This window comes from Cervus elaphus, chromosome 12 (genome assembly GCF_910594005.1).
Source record: "Cervus elaphus chromosome 12, mCerEla1.1, whole genome shotgun sequence".
Lineage (NCBI taxonomy): Eukaryota > Metazoa > Chordata > Mammalia > Artiodactyla > Cervidae > Cervus > Cervus elaphus.
In genome coordinates, this window is record NC_057826.1 from 50,986,370 (window position 1) to 51,003,737 (window position 17,368).

The 17,368-nt window shown below is 39.7% G+C and overlaps 1 long non-coding RNA gene across 1 annotated transcript in view; it reads right to left on the reverse strand.

The window, feature by feature from the left end:
* Positions 1 to 571: 571 nt before the first annotated feature.
* Positions 572 to 17,368, reverse strand: part of LOC122705142 — an 80,447-nt gene continuing 63,650 nt past the window's right edge. The window contains exons 2-3 of the long non-coding RNA XR_006344043.1: positions 1,795 to 1,903; positions 572 to 631 (exon numbers count right to left, since the gene is read on the reverse strand). This is a non-coding gene — a long non-coding RNA (uncharacterized LOC122705142). The remainder of the gene's footprint in view (positions 632 to 1,794; positions 1,904 to 17,368) is intronic.

The following is a 17,368-nucleotide window of genomic DNA, read 5'->3' on the forward strand; positions in this document are numbered from 1 at the left end:
TTCTAGACTCTGTTTTTTCCCATAGGATTTTTAAGTATACATCAATGGCAACTGCCAACAGAAATAAGGTTTGCTCCTCTGTAATTTTAATTTATTCATTTTAAGACGTTGAGGAGTAGTATCTCCAGCCTCCAACACAGTGTTAACTATACTACATCTTTCTCTTATTCCTAACTTTAATAAATAATAAGTGAGGAATAAGTCTACAGTCTCCCCATTAAAAACAATACTTGTTTCAAAGAAAAACATGATTCTGAATTAGTGGGTTTGAGATTGTCTTCCTTGGGAAGGGGGTGAGCCAATTCTCTATGTATCAGGGAGAGGGACCAGATTATTTGGTGAAAAGAAATTTCCATTTCATTCTGGCACATAGAAGACTATGTTTCTTAGAGCCCTTGCTTTTAGAAAAGACATGTGGCTTCTTGTGACCAATTGTTATCACCTTTGAGCCAAAGAACAAAAGAGAATATGTAAGATTTCTATGTGCTTATTATCTCCTTTGATGGCAACTGAAGAAAGCATGAGTTTCAGATTATGCACCCCACAAATGCCATGTTTCCAACACCCTCACCATGTGTGGCTTGTGAAAAAAGAGTTCCTTCTTACCAGCAACCAATGTTCCAAGTACACTCTGAAAAGAAATAAACCTTGTTTGTTTTAAAAAAAAAAAAAATAATAATTCTTGTTATTTCATCTGAGCCCCCTCAGTTTGGGAGCTGAGACAAAAATATTTTCTCTCAAAGAAATATATTATTTTACTGTGGATTTTCTATCAAGGATAAATGTTAAGTTTTTTTATAAGTTCCTTAGATTTACCAATATTATAAATTATGATCAAAGATTTTCTAATATTCAAATGTGTGTTTCTAAAATAAAACTGCACATGATTTGTACTTTTAATATGTTTCTGGATTATGCTTGTGAACATTTTATTTAGAATTTTAAGGTCTATGATCATAAGTGAGATTGGCCTGTAATTTTCTTTTTTGTCTAATTCCTTTCAGGATTTGGTATCAGTTTTACACTTGCTTCTTACAGAGATGTTAGAGACTTTCTTCCTTATTTGATGTACTGGAACAACTGAATTATCTTTAAAGTGATCTGATCTTTAATGGCATCCTGGAATTTCTCTGTGAACCCATTGGGTCTTAGTATTTTAGGGACTGGTTCTGGGTCAATTTCCTCTGTTTGTACAATGGAGCTGCTTAGATTGCCAATATCCTTTGGAGTCTAGTTGATAAACTATTAATTTGCAGAGTAAATTATTAAATTTAGCAGAGTAGTTTCTTACAATTGCTCCAGTTTTTTCCTTTTCTATTAAACTCCCCTATTGTTCCCTAGTTTTTATATTTGCACTCTCTTCCTTTTTTTACTGAATAAATCTGCAAATAGTTTATCTTGCCAAAGCTTTTGGATTTATTATTTCTACTACATTCATTATTTTCTGTTTGTATTCTTTCCTTCATTCTCTCAATGCATTTCTCTTTTTATAACTTTTAGATTGATGTTTATATCATGATTTCTATTTTTATAGTGTGTGTATACACATACACATACACATATACATATATAAATTTTCCAAGGATTACTTTAGTTACATCCCATAGTTTCTGATATATAGTATTTATATGATCATTTTCTAGCTATCCTGGCATTTGAGTTTATACTTTTTCTTTGACTCAGTTATGGCTTATTAGAGAATTTAATTACAAGAGGATACACAACAATTTTTTTCTGTCATTCTTATACTCCACATTAGTCTCCATTATACTGTTAAATATATTCAGTGCTTACCTCCAGTCCTGTCTCTGGTATTAACCTAGTCGTAGTTAGTTAAAATATGTTTTCTAGCAATTTCCGCAGGAAGGACTCCTGATAGTGCTGCACCAAGTCATACGGGAGCCTGGGGAAAAAGGAAAAATCAGTAGTAATGACCCTGTTTTCCTGTTAAAGTTTTGATATTTTATTTAACATAGAGTTTTTCATTATTTAGTTTAACATTGCATTAAATATTATTGTTGATTATTGAACTTTCTGGTACTCTCTTAAATTCTGTGCCCAAAGCACTTAATATTCCTTGGGTTCTGTAGGTTCATGTTTCTTATTTGAAGAACAGTGTGACTGACTCACTCTTTCTTTCCTTGAGGAACTTCCAGGTTGCTGGTGATTTATAATCTTCTAAAAGATACTATAGAGAGACTTCCCTGGTGGTCCAGGGGTTAAGGCTTCATGCTGCCAGTGCCGGAAATTCAATCCTGGTCAGGGAACTAAGATCCCACACGCCATATGGCATGGCCAAAAGATAAAAAAGTAAATATTTATTAAAAGTGTTTTAATTTTAAAAAAAGATTCTGTGAAAAGTCTGGATCCAGCCAATTTTTTTTCTTTTCTTTTTTTTAACTTTTTGTAACAATTCTTTATCTTCAAAATCTAACAACTTTTCCAGGATCTGTCTTGGTGTTGATCATTCTGGGTCACATTTCCTTGGCACACAGTATGACTATTAAATATAGAGATTCAAATCTTTTTCTTTTTTGAACTGTATTTTAAAATATTAATATTTGTTGTGTATCATTTTTGGTTTTTTTCTTTGGATATTCTACTTAAAAGTGCTTATTGGATCTCCCTTGTATATTTTAATTTTTAAATTCTTTGATTTCTACCTCACTATGTTCCCTTTTCTTTTTTTATCTTTTACGTCCCTAGCAATATTTTCCATATTGCTTGTTACTTCTTCCAGTTTTGTCTTTATTTCTGTGCTGTTTATTTTTTCCTTCTACTTCTTTCCTGATTTCCACCAGTTTATATTTCTTCTCTTCCTCCTATCTTACGAGCTCTTTTTTCAAATACAGTACTGCACTTCCACCTGGTGGGAAGTGATTGGTTTACCGAGTTTTTGTTGTTGTTGTTTTGATATCAAAATGTTTATTCATAATTCTTATCTGCTTCATGACAACATCTCTGGTGAGTAATAATCATCTGCTAATACATTTTGCTGCACCTTCTCTTCCTTTTTCTTATAGTTTCTCTTTAGAGACATTGTTCTAGTTTCTTTTTTATTACGTATTATTGATAATAATAGACGACTGAAATTTTTTTATCTGATGAGGTTAAAACAAAGGGAATTTGGACTTAAAACTACGAGGTACAATTTCTGGTGGATATATAATTCATGAGATAGCAGGATCACATGGAACAGACCTTCTTCCCAGCCTTACTTGGCTTAGCTTATAGGGCCCGGGCAGCCAGGCAGTCAGCCCCAGGCAGAGCCTGGACAGTTCTATGCAGTCTTAACAGCCCAGGAGCAAAGACATATACACACTGACACCACGGGTTCACTAAAAGCTCAATCTAATCATTCTAAAACAAAGTTGTGGTTACCAAGTCCACCCACAGGCTCCAACAGCCCAAACCAATCTTTAGTGCCTATCTTAGTCTGCCCAGGGTGTCATAACAAAATACCACACACTGAGCAGCTTAAACAACAGACTTTTTAAAGCCTATTTTCCCCACACTTCTGGAAGCTAGAACTCCGTGATCAAGATGCGAGAGAATTCAGTTTCTGGTGCAGGCTCTCTTCCTGGCTTTCAGACAGCTACCACCTTGTTCTGGGCTCACATGGCCTTTCCTCAGCTCATGTGCATGGAGAAAGAAGGAGAGTGAGATCTCTGGTATCACAATTTTAAGGACACTAAACCTGCTGGGTCAGGGCTCCACCCTTATGGCCTCATATAACTTTCATTACTTTCTCATAGGCCCCGATCTCCAAATACAGTGACTTGAAGAGTTAGGGCTTCAACCTGTGAATGGGGGGAGGGGAGACACATAAACATTTAGTTCGTAATAGTCCCCCAAATGTTGTCAAAACAAATTTAACTCTATCTATGGAGTTTCAGTATACAGATGGTGATTCCCAACCATCATCTCTTCCTTTCTTATTGACTGTTTCACCTCTGAGTGTGCTCAGTGAGTCTCCAAACCGGAGGGTAACTAAGTGGGAAAACACTTCCTGTTTCAAAAACAGTGTATTTAGTTCCATTGGCTCTAGAGTTGATGGACCTGATGTTGCCTTCTGTGGACAGTGCTATGCCCTCTTTCAGAGGTTTAAGTCTGTTAAGTCTTGTAAAACTGGTAGAGATGGAGAACTGAAAACCACTGATTTAACGTTCTATTTTCAGTGAATATAAGAGTGAGTGAAGTTGCTTAGTCATGTCCGACTCTTTGCAACCCCATGGACTGTAGCCTACCAGGCTCCTCTGTCCATGGGATTTTCCAGGCAAGAGTACTGGAGTGGGTTGCCATTTCCTTCTCCAGGGGATCTTGCCAACCCAGGGATCACACCCAGGTCTCCCGCATTGCAGGCAGACGCTTTACTGTCTGGGCCATCAGGGAGACCCTATAAATGTGCTCAATTATAATGTACTGTTCCAAAATATCTATTAATTGGTATACAGAAATATGCATATATCTATATACCCTGTGTAAAAACTGTCTCCTCTGTTGATGTACAAACTCTTCACTCTCTAATAATTCTTCAGCAGAGATAGATCCTCCATCATCAGCAGAGGCTGATGACAGCTTCATAATAGAATGGGTGAGGATTGAAAAAAAAAAAAAAAAAACCCAGGTTGGGATATCTATATGCCTCTCCATCAGCAAAGTCACTCCTTCAAGGTACCCTCACCTCTACTTTTATGGGTTCTTTGACTCCCTCCCATCTGTCTGTAGGGCCCAGAAGGAAACTCTGATCCTTCAGCAAAACCAGCTCTTAGCAGTGGGTTTATGTGAGATATGTTGTCCCTTTGTTTGCTGCTGACAAGCGTAAAGAACCACTTTCACTGCTGATAATAATGGTTAATTTATCACATCCAGCGGAGGCTGACCTCTGGGTGTCCCAGCCCCTCCATCACCTTCACACCTGCTCAAGCTAATTGTTAGAGCCAAGTGTAAATGAAAATCAACTGGGCTAATAATGAATGGAGCCCATTACTCGCAACAGCACATTGCTTTACGAAGGTTTATCAAGAAACATTATAACCAGTCCCCTGGTCACAGTTCCCTGTTTCATAGATGAGAAAAAGCAAGCAAACAAGAGGGACCTGCCCATGAAAACAAGCACAGTGACTGGAAACAACGTCTGATTTTACCTCCCAGAGCTCTAGAACAGACAACCCTGCATTTTACCAAAATTCACTCATATATAAACAGAAAAAGGATTAAGATATTTCTCCAAATGTTGTTGTCAACTGTTTGTACAAGCAAATGAGATCATTACCAGATATGAAGACTCTAATTAATATGCTAATCTCATTCCCCCATCACAACCATTTTTAAGGCGGTTATCTCCATGGCTTCTCCAGTCACTGCCACCGGCCCTAGAACTGCCTTGCCATTCCCTTCTGAAAGCACAGACCCAGCTCCAAAATGTTAGAAATGAAAGGATGAGAAATCCCATTAAAGGAAACTGTGTCAAAAACAACTCAGAGAGCTTTACTTGATCTACTTCACTGAGCAAGAAACTGTTACTGAACTCTCAAACCAAAGGTAGTTAAGTTCTTGGCTCTCAGCACTATTAATAACAGCTCAGGTGATGAATAAGTACATTGTTTTCTCTTGTGATCTTTTACCAGAAACTTTTTTTTTTTTTAACTGCATAAGTTTACTTGCTTGTGGCTGCTTTAGCTAGGAAGGTGCAAGGTCCTGTGGACATGAGGGCTGCTGCTGCTGTGTCACTTCAGTTGTGTCCGACTCTGTGCGACCCCATAGACGGCAGCCCACCAGGCTCTGCCATCCCTGGGACTCTCCAGGCAAGAACACTGGAGTGGGCTGCCATTTCCTTCTCCAATGCATGAAAGTGAAAAGTGAAAGTGAAGTCGCTCAGTCATGCCCGACTCTTCGCAACCCCATGGACTGCAGCCTACCAGGCTCATCTGTCCATGGGATTTTCCAGGCAAGAGTACTGGAGTGGGTTGTCATTGCCTTCTCCAACATGAGGACTACTTAATTTTTATTTGAGGCCAGAGTCAGAAGTTCAGGGAAATCAGGGCATTTTACACATGTGACTATGAGTGTTTGGACTAGGGGTATATTCAAACTGTGGTCTCCATTTTAATTGCCTTTTGACAACTGAGTATCTTCAAGAGGCAGATATTAGAGCACCAGGAATTGTCAACTATATTTGAAGAAACAGCTTGATGGAGTGCAAGAAATAGCTTCCAGTCCCCAAGGTAAGGAGTTGATATATTTAGGGAATGTTTTAAAGTTTTTTCATCTTGTACTTTACCTGTTCATTTTTAATGCCACTTATAAGCAGTCACACACTAGTAAAGTAATGCTGAAAATTCTCCAACCTAGGTTGCAACAGTACATGAACTGAGAACTTCCAGATGTTCAAGCTGGATTTAGAAAAGGCAGAGGAACCAGAGATCAAATTGAACATCCATTCAATCATAGAAAAATGAAGAGAATTTCAGAAAAACTCTACTTCTGCTTCACTGACTACACTAAAGCCTTTGACTGTGTGGATCACAACAAACTGTGGAAAATTCTTCAAGAGATGGGAATACCAGACCACCTGACCTGCCTCCTGAGAAATCTGTGCAGGTCAAGGAGAAACATTTAGAACTGGTTATGGAACAATGGACTGATTCCAAATTGGGAAAGGAGTACGTCAAGGTTGTATACTGTTACCCTGCTTATTTAATTTATATGCAGAGTACAGCATGTGAAATGCCAGGCTGAATGAAGCACAAGCTGGAATCAAGACTGCTGGGAAAAATATCAATAACCTCAGATACACAGATGACACCACCCTTATGGCAAAAAGTGAAGATGAACTAAAGAATCTCTTGATGAAAGTGAAAAAGGAGAGTGAAAAAGCTGGCTTAAAACAACATTCAAAAAACAAAAATCATGGCATCTGGTCCCATCACTTCATGGAAATAGATGGGGAAACAATGGAAACAGTGACAGACTATTTTCTTGGGCTCCAAATCACTGCAGATGGTGACTGCAGCCATTAAATTAAAAGAAGCTTGCTCCTTGGAAATAAAACGATGACAAACCTAGACAGCATATTAAAAAAGCAGAGACATTACTTTGCCAACAAAGGTCCGTCTAGTCAAGGCTATGGTTTTTCCAGTAGTCATGTATGGATGTGAGAGTTGGACTATTAAGAAAGCTGAGTGCCGAAGAATTGATACTTTTGAACTGTGGTGTTGGAGAAGACTCTTGAGAGTCCCTTGGACTGCAAGGAGATCCAACCAGTCAATACTAAAGGAAATCAGTCCTGAATGTTCATTGGAAGGCCTGATGCTGAAGCTCCAATACTTTGGCCAGCTGATGCGAAAAACTGACTCAATGGAAAAGACCCTGGTGTTGGGCAAGATTGAAGGCAAGAGGAGAAGGGGACGACAGAGGATGAAATGGTTGATGACATCACCAACTCAATGGACATGAGCTTGAGCAAGCTCCGGGAGTTGGTGATGGACAGGGAAGCCTGGCGTGCTGCAGTCCATGGGGTCGCAAAGGGTCAGACACAACTGAGTGACTAAACTGAACTGATAAGCAGTCGACATCCCCCCTTCAAGCCATAAATCAGAAGGAATATGCATCCCACAGTAAATTCAGCCATAGACGTAACACCTTTAATCCCACACGTCTGAGCAACACTTTTACAAACTTCTACCAACTGATTCTCTGCACTTCCAAACATGTCAGACCTCAAGATCAGCAGCTTAAGATCAATTGGGGCCAAATACCAAGTCACTCTGTTTTAGATTTGAATCGATCATTCATAGGACGCAAATAACCTCCTTACAACTTGACCAAGTGGAATTGATTCCCCATAACCTTGATTCTTGCCCAACTTTCCAGAAGACTACTGTTAAACCTGGCTGAAGACCCAGGGCTTTGCACTGACAAGATCTACACTTGTCATCTGCTTAAATATGGGCATCTTCCTTCCAGGTTTTGTATCTCATAGGCAGATATAAAAGAGAGATGTACTCATCAGGGGCATCTGTGTTATCTGCTTAATAGCCTTCAGTTTGAGGGGCACCATTCCAAATTTACACAGTACAGCCCCTGCCTGTAATGTGACAAGGCCAGGGAGGTGAGCATACACTGCCCTCAATAGCAGTGTCCAGTGATTCCAGAGGAACAAAGTATGAACTGTTGTTCAGACTGGGGGAAGGAGGCAGGGAAGAGAGGGAAATTTCCATGGTCAAATGAGACGGGAAAATACTGGGTTTAACATTTACTAGGAGTCCTTTCTTTTATCAAGGCAGAAATTCTTAGGTCTAAAAAACATTATCAGTCTTTTAATTTCCATGAATACAGAATCCTTGCTTCAGAACACTAGTAAACATCAAAAATAACATTGGTATTCAACAGGACATCAGATGGAAACACTATTCTAAAAGGCCCTGCCCTATAAAAGATCCAATATACTACCCTAGTAGGGAAGAACAATTAACACATCTATCTACTCACACGTAAGAGTGAGGGGTAGGGGCTTCCCTGGTGGCTCAGTGGTAAAGAATCTGCCTGCCAATGCAGGAGTTTGATCCTAATCTGAGAAGATTCCACATGCCACGGAGCAACTAAGTACATGCACCCCAACTACTGAGCCTGCATCCTAGGGCCCTCAAGCCACGATGACTAAGCTCACGTGCTGCAACAACCGAAGCCTGCGTGCCCTAGAGCCTGTGCTCTGCGACAAGAGAAGCCACTGCAATGAGACGTCTGAGCACCACAACTGGAGAGTAGCCCCCACACATCACAACTAGAGAAAAGCCCACACAGCAGTGAAGACCCAGCACAACCAAAACTCAATACCTAATTCAAACCAACCAACAAACAAAACCAGTGAGGGGCAAAAACTGTACTACCTTCATTTACAAACTGATATGAATGAGTTTCTCGATTTTCGATTGTTCAGGTACTGTTGCAATAAGCCCGCAGAGCAAACGATCTCCAAACCTCACCCACATATAACAACCAACATTTACTTCTCGTTGATGCATCTCTGAATGGGATGGAACCAATTGGCTTTAAGTTGTAGGTCAAATGCAGGTGTTTTCCAGGCATTTCTCACTCAGGAATCCAGTCTAAAAAGCAGTGGCTACTGTGGGTGTGCTTTTCTTGTGGGATAAAACAGGAGCACAAAATTGCTGTCAGACATTTGCCAAATGTCATAAGCCTCAGTTCAGAACTGGTACACTATCACCTTTACTGTGTTTCATTAGCCAAAGCAAGTCGAATGGCTAAGCTCAACAACATGACAGGGAAATATTGCACCCACAGGAAAGCCAGGCAAGAGCTGGGAGGGAGGAACCATGGTGGGCAAACGATATCCACCACACTGACCATAAAATCAAATCTAAAGTGTAACAACCATAGTTGTTCCCAAGTGTGGGAACAACCATACTTCTATTTTCTTAAAACACAAATGGCCCATTTAGTAATAATTCAAATATACTAATGGTTAGGCTTGACCATAGGAATACAGACTCCATTTCTATTCTTCATTCTTCTTTCTGCCCTGTACAAGTCAGTATTTGGTATTTCTAATCCAGGGGAGTTACATGTTAGGACATTTTCCAGGTGATTCCTCAGTATGTATTTTGAGTATCAACACCACCATCAACCTTTCATGTAAGAACAGTGACACATCTTGTACATAGCATAACAAATGACCACCAACTAATAGCTTAAGACACATGTTGGTTATGTCCATACACAGTTAAGCAGGGCCTCTGCAAGGCTGTGATCCAGGCCTGGGTTCTCCTCTGCAAGCTTGGCTGGGAAAGCATCTGCTTCCAGGGTCACTTAAGTTGTTGGCAGAATTCATGTGCTTGTAGTCATAAGACTCATGCCATCTTGCTTCTTCAAAGCTGGCAAGGAGAGTAAAACCTTAGAGCAATTTTGCTAGCAATTGTGCTAGCAAGGAGTGATAGCCCATTACCTTACCATATTCTATTGTTTATGCACAAAGGGTAGGGATTATACCGAGGCATAAACACCAGGATGCAGAGCTTATGGGGACGACATTCAAGTACGTCCCTTGCAACAAGAAACTTAAAAAATATATTATTTGTGACTTACTCTATCCCAGCTTTGCCCAGCTTTTCTCAGTGGAGAGTCCTTCTCTATCATGTTCTAGAATTGCATTTACTTAGATGAAACCACGTTCACTGGGCAGTTCTATTTCACTTTGTATTTTAAGATCTTTTCAGGGTAGGAAACTAGCCGATGCTGTTCAATCACTGAGTGTAGTCAGTGTCATTAACACCTGAATGGCCAAGAAATCATTCCAGCCAGAAAAGACCCAAGTACCAATTATTAGACTGTCATGATTTATGTTTGTGCCTGATGTAACAGACATAAGTCAAATGCTTATACATGGAAACATAGCCACTGCCTGACAAGAACCACTGAGTATGACTCATGCTGTGCCTACCCACAGCCAAAGTCGTCAGTCAACTCCAAAGGTATAAACGTCAATTAAATAAATGGTTTGGCAGCCTAAATATTTAATAACTGGATGATGACTGGAATTTTCACTTTTCATTCAGTCACACAGACATGGTTTCGGTAAAAGAAATAACTGAAGTTTAGGGTAGTTTTCCTTTTCCTAAAAGTCATCCAACCCCAAACATTTGCTGAATGCCTACCATGATCTAAGTATTTTGCTTACTGTTGGGAATACAGAGATAGAGGACTAAAATTGTGTTTCGAAGGAAACCTATTCTTCACACTCTTTCTCTTTTAACTTCATGTTACCTACCCTGCAAATATGCAATTTTCTCAGAAGCCATCAGCACCCAGGGGCCTTCCTCACTGCTCCTTTTCAAATATTTCTTATTGTTCAGAAAACCCTAATAATTAACCCAAAATCACTCTGTTGTGGCAAAACCTCAATACCTATACATCTCACTGGCTCTGAAGAGTAACTGGAATGAGATTACTGCCTTCTGTTGACAAAAACTTTGTATTTATTAAAATACTGAATGATGGAAAAATCCATATGATAAAAATTTACTACTATGCTGTCCATTATAATACCCCAGGATAAGAATATTTTGCATTTCCTACCATATATAAAATAGATAAACAAGAGATTTACTGTATAGCACAGGATATTGTATTCAGTATCTTGTAATAATCTTTAATGGAAAAGAATCTGAAAAAATATATATGTAAAAATGAATCACTTTGCTATACACTGGAAACTAATACAATACTGCAAATTAACTATACTTCAATAAAAATAAAAAAGAAAGACTGCTTTGTTCTACAAACACTTGAAAGCTAAAGATCACTTGTAACAAACCAAGCAAATGCTTCAATGTGTGATAAACAGGAAATGCCACATGGAGAGGGACGATCTCAGACCACTTAGCCCTTTCTTTCCCTATACTCTTTCTGGAAGTAATTTTATATATTCTCTTGGCTTTTATGTACTAAATCTTCAGAGGGAAAACAGATAACTTACTTTAATAATCATTTATCATAAGCGTGGGATGGGGGGATGGTGAAACTCGACAAATACCAAGGACTCCTCTGTTCTTAAAGCCCCTTTATTCTCAAGGACTCCTTTATTCTAATGTAATGGCTCCTGAAAAACTTCCCTTTTCAAGGATACTTTTTTCAAACACAATCAATAATCTACAATCAACTTTGTAATCTCTTTGGAAACCAGGGCCTTTTTGGCTTTGGAGTTTTAAAGATAAAATGCACAGCTGGATTCCTACAGGCCAAATATTTAAATTTTTTAATTTGTGGGTTATGAATCAGATTAGTAATATGGTGGTGTTTGATAGGTAATAGAAAGTCAAAATATAGTTTTTCAAATTATTAGTTTTAGAATTCCAGAGATGAAATGAGTTCTAAAGCGCATCTGGAAATGATATGCTGGAAATGAGCTTTAAGGCACATCCATCCAGAGCTTGGGTCTCTTAAGCAACATCTGTAACAAGTGGTTGTCAGCCCTTGTTCCAAAAGCCCCAGCAATGGGGAGCTCCCTACCTTTGAACCAGAGATCATTCTGTCTTCCCAAACCACTTTAAAAATGTTTTCACTGTTCTGAGTCAGTTCTTCTATAGCTTTAATCCTTGATGTTAGTTATAGTCCTTTGAGTCTCTTTGGACAAATATAATCCTTTCCTATGACAGTCCTCAAAATATGTGAAACCCCCTACCATATCCTCAACACTCCATTCTAAAGATGCTTTGCTCCTTGAATTATTCCTCATAGAACATATTTTTGGTTCTATCACTGCCCTGCTATCTAATCTCTGGGTCAGATGATTTTAACCAGGATTTTGTAAGAATCACAGCCATTCTTGTGATCAATAAGAAAAGAAAGGGTGAGCAGTGGTAACGACTGCACCCAGAATTAAGGATAACACTTTCTATATTATTCTGTGCCACTGGCCAGGAAGAAACTAAAAATACCCAGGTGAGTATTTTGCTTCTGTGAAGGTAATAAACCACATGATCCATAGTGGGTTAAATGCTGAGAACCATTATTTTAAATGCACCCCAGTTTATTTATTCTTTGAAAAGTGTAGCAGCTGAAATGTAATGCAAAAACCCAGGTTAGCCAGGACAATGCAGACTGGTTCACTAAACAAAATATTTCTCCTCTTCCTACTAATCCTTGTCTTTCAGGAGTCACCTGGAATCTTAACTCTTATGTGAAACATTATTTCAGTTCAGTTCAGCTGCTCAGTTATATCTGATTATTTGTGATCGCCATGGACTACAGCACGCCAGGCTTCTCTGTCCATCACTAACTCCCGGAGCTTACTCAAATTCATGTCCATTGAGTCAGTGATGCCATCCAACCATCTCATCCTCTGTTGTCCTCTTCTCCTCCTGCCTTTGATCTTTCCCAGCATCAGGGTCTTTTCCAAGGAGTCAGTTCTTCGCATCAGGTGGCCAAAGTTATTGGAGTTTCAGCTTCAGAATAAGTCCTTCCAATGAATATTCAGGACTGATTTCCTGTAGGAATGACTGGTTTGATCCCCTCGTAGTCTAAGGGACTCTCAAGAGTCTTCTTCAACACCACAGTTCAAAAGCATCAATTCTTCAGCACTCAGCTTTTTTTATAGTCCAACTCTCACATCCATACATGACTACTGAAAAAAACCATAGCTTTGACTAGATGGACTTATGTCGGCAGAGTAATGTCTATGCTTTTTAATATGCTATCTAGATTGGTCATAGCTTTTCTTCCAAGGAGCAAGCATCTTTTAATTTTATGGCTGCAGTCACCATCTGTAGTGATTTTGGAGCCCCCCAAAATAAAGGCTGTCACTATTTCCATTATTTCCCCATCTATTTGCCATGAAGTGATGGGACCAGATGCCATGATCTTCATATTTTGAATGTTGAGTTTTAAGCCAGCTCTTTCACTCTCCTCTTTCACTTTCATCAAGAGGCTCTTTAGTTCTTCTTCACTTTCTGCCAAAAGGGTGGTGCCATCTACATATCTGAGGTTATTGATATTTCTCCCAGCAATCTTGATTCCAGCTTGTGCTTCATCCAGCATGGCATTTTGTATGATCTACTCTGCATATAAGTTAATAGCCAGGCTGACAGTATACAGCTTTGACATACTCCTTTCTCAATTTGGAACCAGTCTGTTCCATGTCCAGTTCTAACTGTTGCTTCTTGACCTGCATACAGATGTCTCGGGTGGCAGGTCAGGTAGTCTGGTATTCCCATCTCTTGAAGAATTTTCTACAGTTTGTTGTGATCTACACAGTCAAAAGCTTTGGTGTAATCAATAAAGCAGAAGTAGATGTTTTTCAGGTATTCTCTTGCTTTTTCAATGTTGGCAATTTGATCTCTGGTTCCTCTGCCTTTTCTAAATCCAGCTTGAACATCTGGAAGTTCATGGTTCATGTACTGTTGAGCCTAGCTTGGAGAATTTTTATCATTACTTTGCTAGCATGTGAGATGAGTGCAATTGTGCAGTAGTTTGAACATACTTTGGCATTGCCCTTCTTTGGGATTGGAATGAAAACTGGCCTTTTCCAGTCCTGTGGTCATCGCTGAGTTTTCCAAATTTGCTGGCATACTGAGTACAGCACTTTCACAGCATCATCTTTTAGGATTTGAAATAGCTCAGCTAGAATGCCATCACCTCCACTAGCTTTGTTGGTAGTGATGCTTCCTAAGGCCCACTTGACTTCACATTCCAGGATGCCTGGCTCTGGGTGAGTAATCACACCATTGTGATTATCTGGTTCATGAAGATCTTTTTTGCAGAGTTCTTCTGTGTATTCTTGCCACCTCTTCTTAATACATTCTGCTTCTGTTAGATCCATACCATTTCTGTCCTTTATTGTGACCATCTTTGCATGCAATGTTCCCTTGGTATCTCTAATTTTCTTGAAGATATCTCTAGTCTTTTCCATTCTTTTGTTTTCTTCTATTTCTTTGCATTGGTCACTGAGGAAGGCTTTCTTATCTCTCCTTGTTATACTTTGGAACTCTGCATTCAAATGGGTATATCTTCGCTTTTCTCCTTTGCCTTTAGCTTCTCTTCTTTTCACAGCCATTTGTAAGGCCTCCTTAGACAGCCATTTTCCCTTTTTGCATTTCTTTTTCTTGGGGATGGTTTTGATCACTGTCTCTTGTACAATGTCACAAACCTCCATCCATTGTTCTTCAGGCACTCTGTCTATCAGATCTAATCCCTTGAATCTATTTGTCACTTCCACTGTATAATTCTAAGGGATTTGATTTAGGTCATACCTGAGTGGTCTAGTGGTTTTCCATACTTTCTTCATTTTAAGTCTGAATTTTTCAATAAGGAGTTCATGATCTGAGCCACAGTCAGCTCCCAGTCTTGTTTTTGTTGACTGTATAGAGCTTATCCATCTCTGGCTGCAAAGAAAATAATCAATCTGATTTTGCTATTGACCATCTGGTGATGTCCATGTGTAGAGTTGTCTCTTGTGTTGTTGGAAGAGGGTGTTTGCTATGACCAGTGTGTTCTCTTGGCAAAACTCTGTTAACCTTTGCCCTGCTTCATTTTGTATTCCAGGGCCAAATTTGCCAGTTACTCCAGGTATCTCTTGACTTCCTACTTTTGCATTCCAGTCCCCTATAATGAAAAGGACATCTTTTTTGGATGTTAGTTCTAGAAGGTCTTGTAGGTCTTCAGAGAACCATTCAACTTCAGCTTCTTTGGCATTAGTGACTGGGGCATAGACTTGGATTACTGTGGTACTGAATTACTTGCCTTGGAAATGAACAGAGATCGTTCTGTCATTTTTGAGACTGCACCCAAGTACTGCATTTTGGACTCTTTTGTTGACTATGAGGGCTACTCCATTTCTTCTAAGGGATTCTTGCCCACAATAATAGATATAATGGTCATTTGAATTAAACTCACCCATTCCAGTCCATTTTAGTTCACTGATTTCTAAAATGTCAATGTTCACTCTTGCCATCTTGTTTGACGAGTTCTAATTTACCTTGATTCATGGACCTAACATTCCAGGTTCCTATGCAACATTGTTCTTTACAGCATTGGACTTTACTTCCATCACCCATCACATCCACAACTTGGCATTGTTTTTGCTTTGGCTCTGTCTCTTCATTCTTTCTGGAGCTATTTGTCCACTCTTCTCCAGTAGCCTATTGGGCACCTACCAACCTGGGGAGTTCATCTTTCAGTGTCATATCTTTTTGCCTTTTTATACTGTTCATGGGGCTCTCAAGGCAAGAATACTGAAGTGGTTTGCCATTCCCTTCTCTAGTGGACCTCATTTTGTCAGAACTCTCCACCATGACCCGTCTGTCTTGGGTGGCCCTAAACAGCATGGCTCATAGTTTCACTGAATTAGACAAGGCTGTGGTCCATATGATCAGTTTGATTAGTTTTCTGTGATTGTGGTATTCATTCTGTCTGCCCTCTGACACCTAAGGATAAGAGGCTTATGGAAGCTTCCTGTTGGGAGAGACTGACTGTGGGGGAAACTGGGTCTTGCTCTAATGGGCAGGGCCATGCTCAGTAAATCTTTAATCCAATTTTCTGCTGATGAAACCTTAACTGGCAGAGATAAGTTCTGAATTCCCAAAGTGCTTCCATTGGATGCAGGACTAATTTAGACTCCAAGGTCCTCTACTTCCTGCCATGTGTCCTTGAACAGAGTTCCTGACCATTCCTCCCAACCTTTCCAGAGCTTACCTTCCTAAGGACTAACATGGGTGTTCTTCTACTTCACCAGGCAGCTCTGAATTTCTTAACATAGTATTTGGCAATATTAATTAATTGCCTTTCTTTTAATCTGCTCTAAACTGTGCTCAAAACACTGTTGTGCTAAGCTCCAAATACAGGGTATATACAGAATTATGGGCCCAGGAGAGAAGATATTATTGTAAGAAACTGCAATAAGAGTCAACATAATATTATTGCATTGGCCATCTGGGGAAATCATCCTAGGATGTTACCCACAGTTATGGATGACTTGTGATGTAAGACTTAAGGTGCCAACCCAAAATGCTCTCTGCAATGTGTCAATCCAAATTAATAGCTATCATCAGATGATCAACAAACTTGCCACATGCATTACCTTAAGAAATGTAATGACAAATGCTTCTAGTTTACAGTAAAATTGTCCACGAGATTGGTGCTCTAATTCTAGATAATGCCAACTTCTACGACAGACAAGCCCTTGGATGGGAGAAGGGCAATTCATCAAGTCATCACTCAAGAATCTTCAGTTCCTCTCCGCAAACCTGGGACTCAGGGAGCAACCTTATCATGTGTAGCACAATCTTCTGAGTATATAAACACAAAGGAGAGTCTGCCAGCCACACTCTCCCACCACCAATTAATACATCAACACTCCTGTTTGCACATCGGTCTCTTAGGGGCTTTGTACATGTGAATTGATTCCTTAGCCTAATCCCCTCTGGGAAAATGAATTGAATTCTGTTCTTGAAAAGCTGAGCTATACAATCTGTACTATCCAGACTCCCACACTGGCAGTGACTCTAAATGCCCTGGAAGCCCTAACAACAATACTTATATATTGGTGCCTCCCCAACCATGTAGGAGGGGAGTAACTTGGAACCCCTTTATCCCCCACCAGACCCTCCTCTGCACTACTTACCAACTCTGCTCCCTCCAAGCAAGGAAGAGTTCCTGCTCTGGTCAGATTTATTTATTTTTTTTTCTGGTCAGATTTAGACATCTGACAGGCCACTCACAAGACAGGGTGGTCCTTAGCAGCCTGACTGACCTCTTTACCCCCTACCCCCGGTCACCTGGCTCTCAGGTATGGCCTTCATCTCTCTACCTCCTCTGAGATAGGAGGACAACTGGGATGACAAACCTGATCACT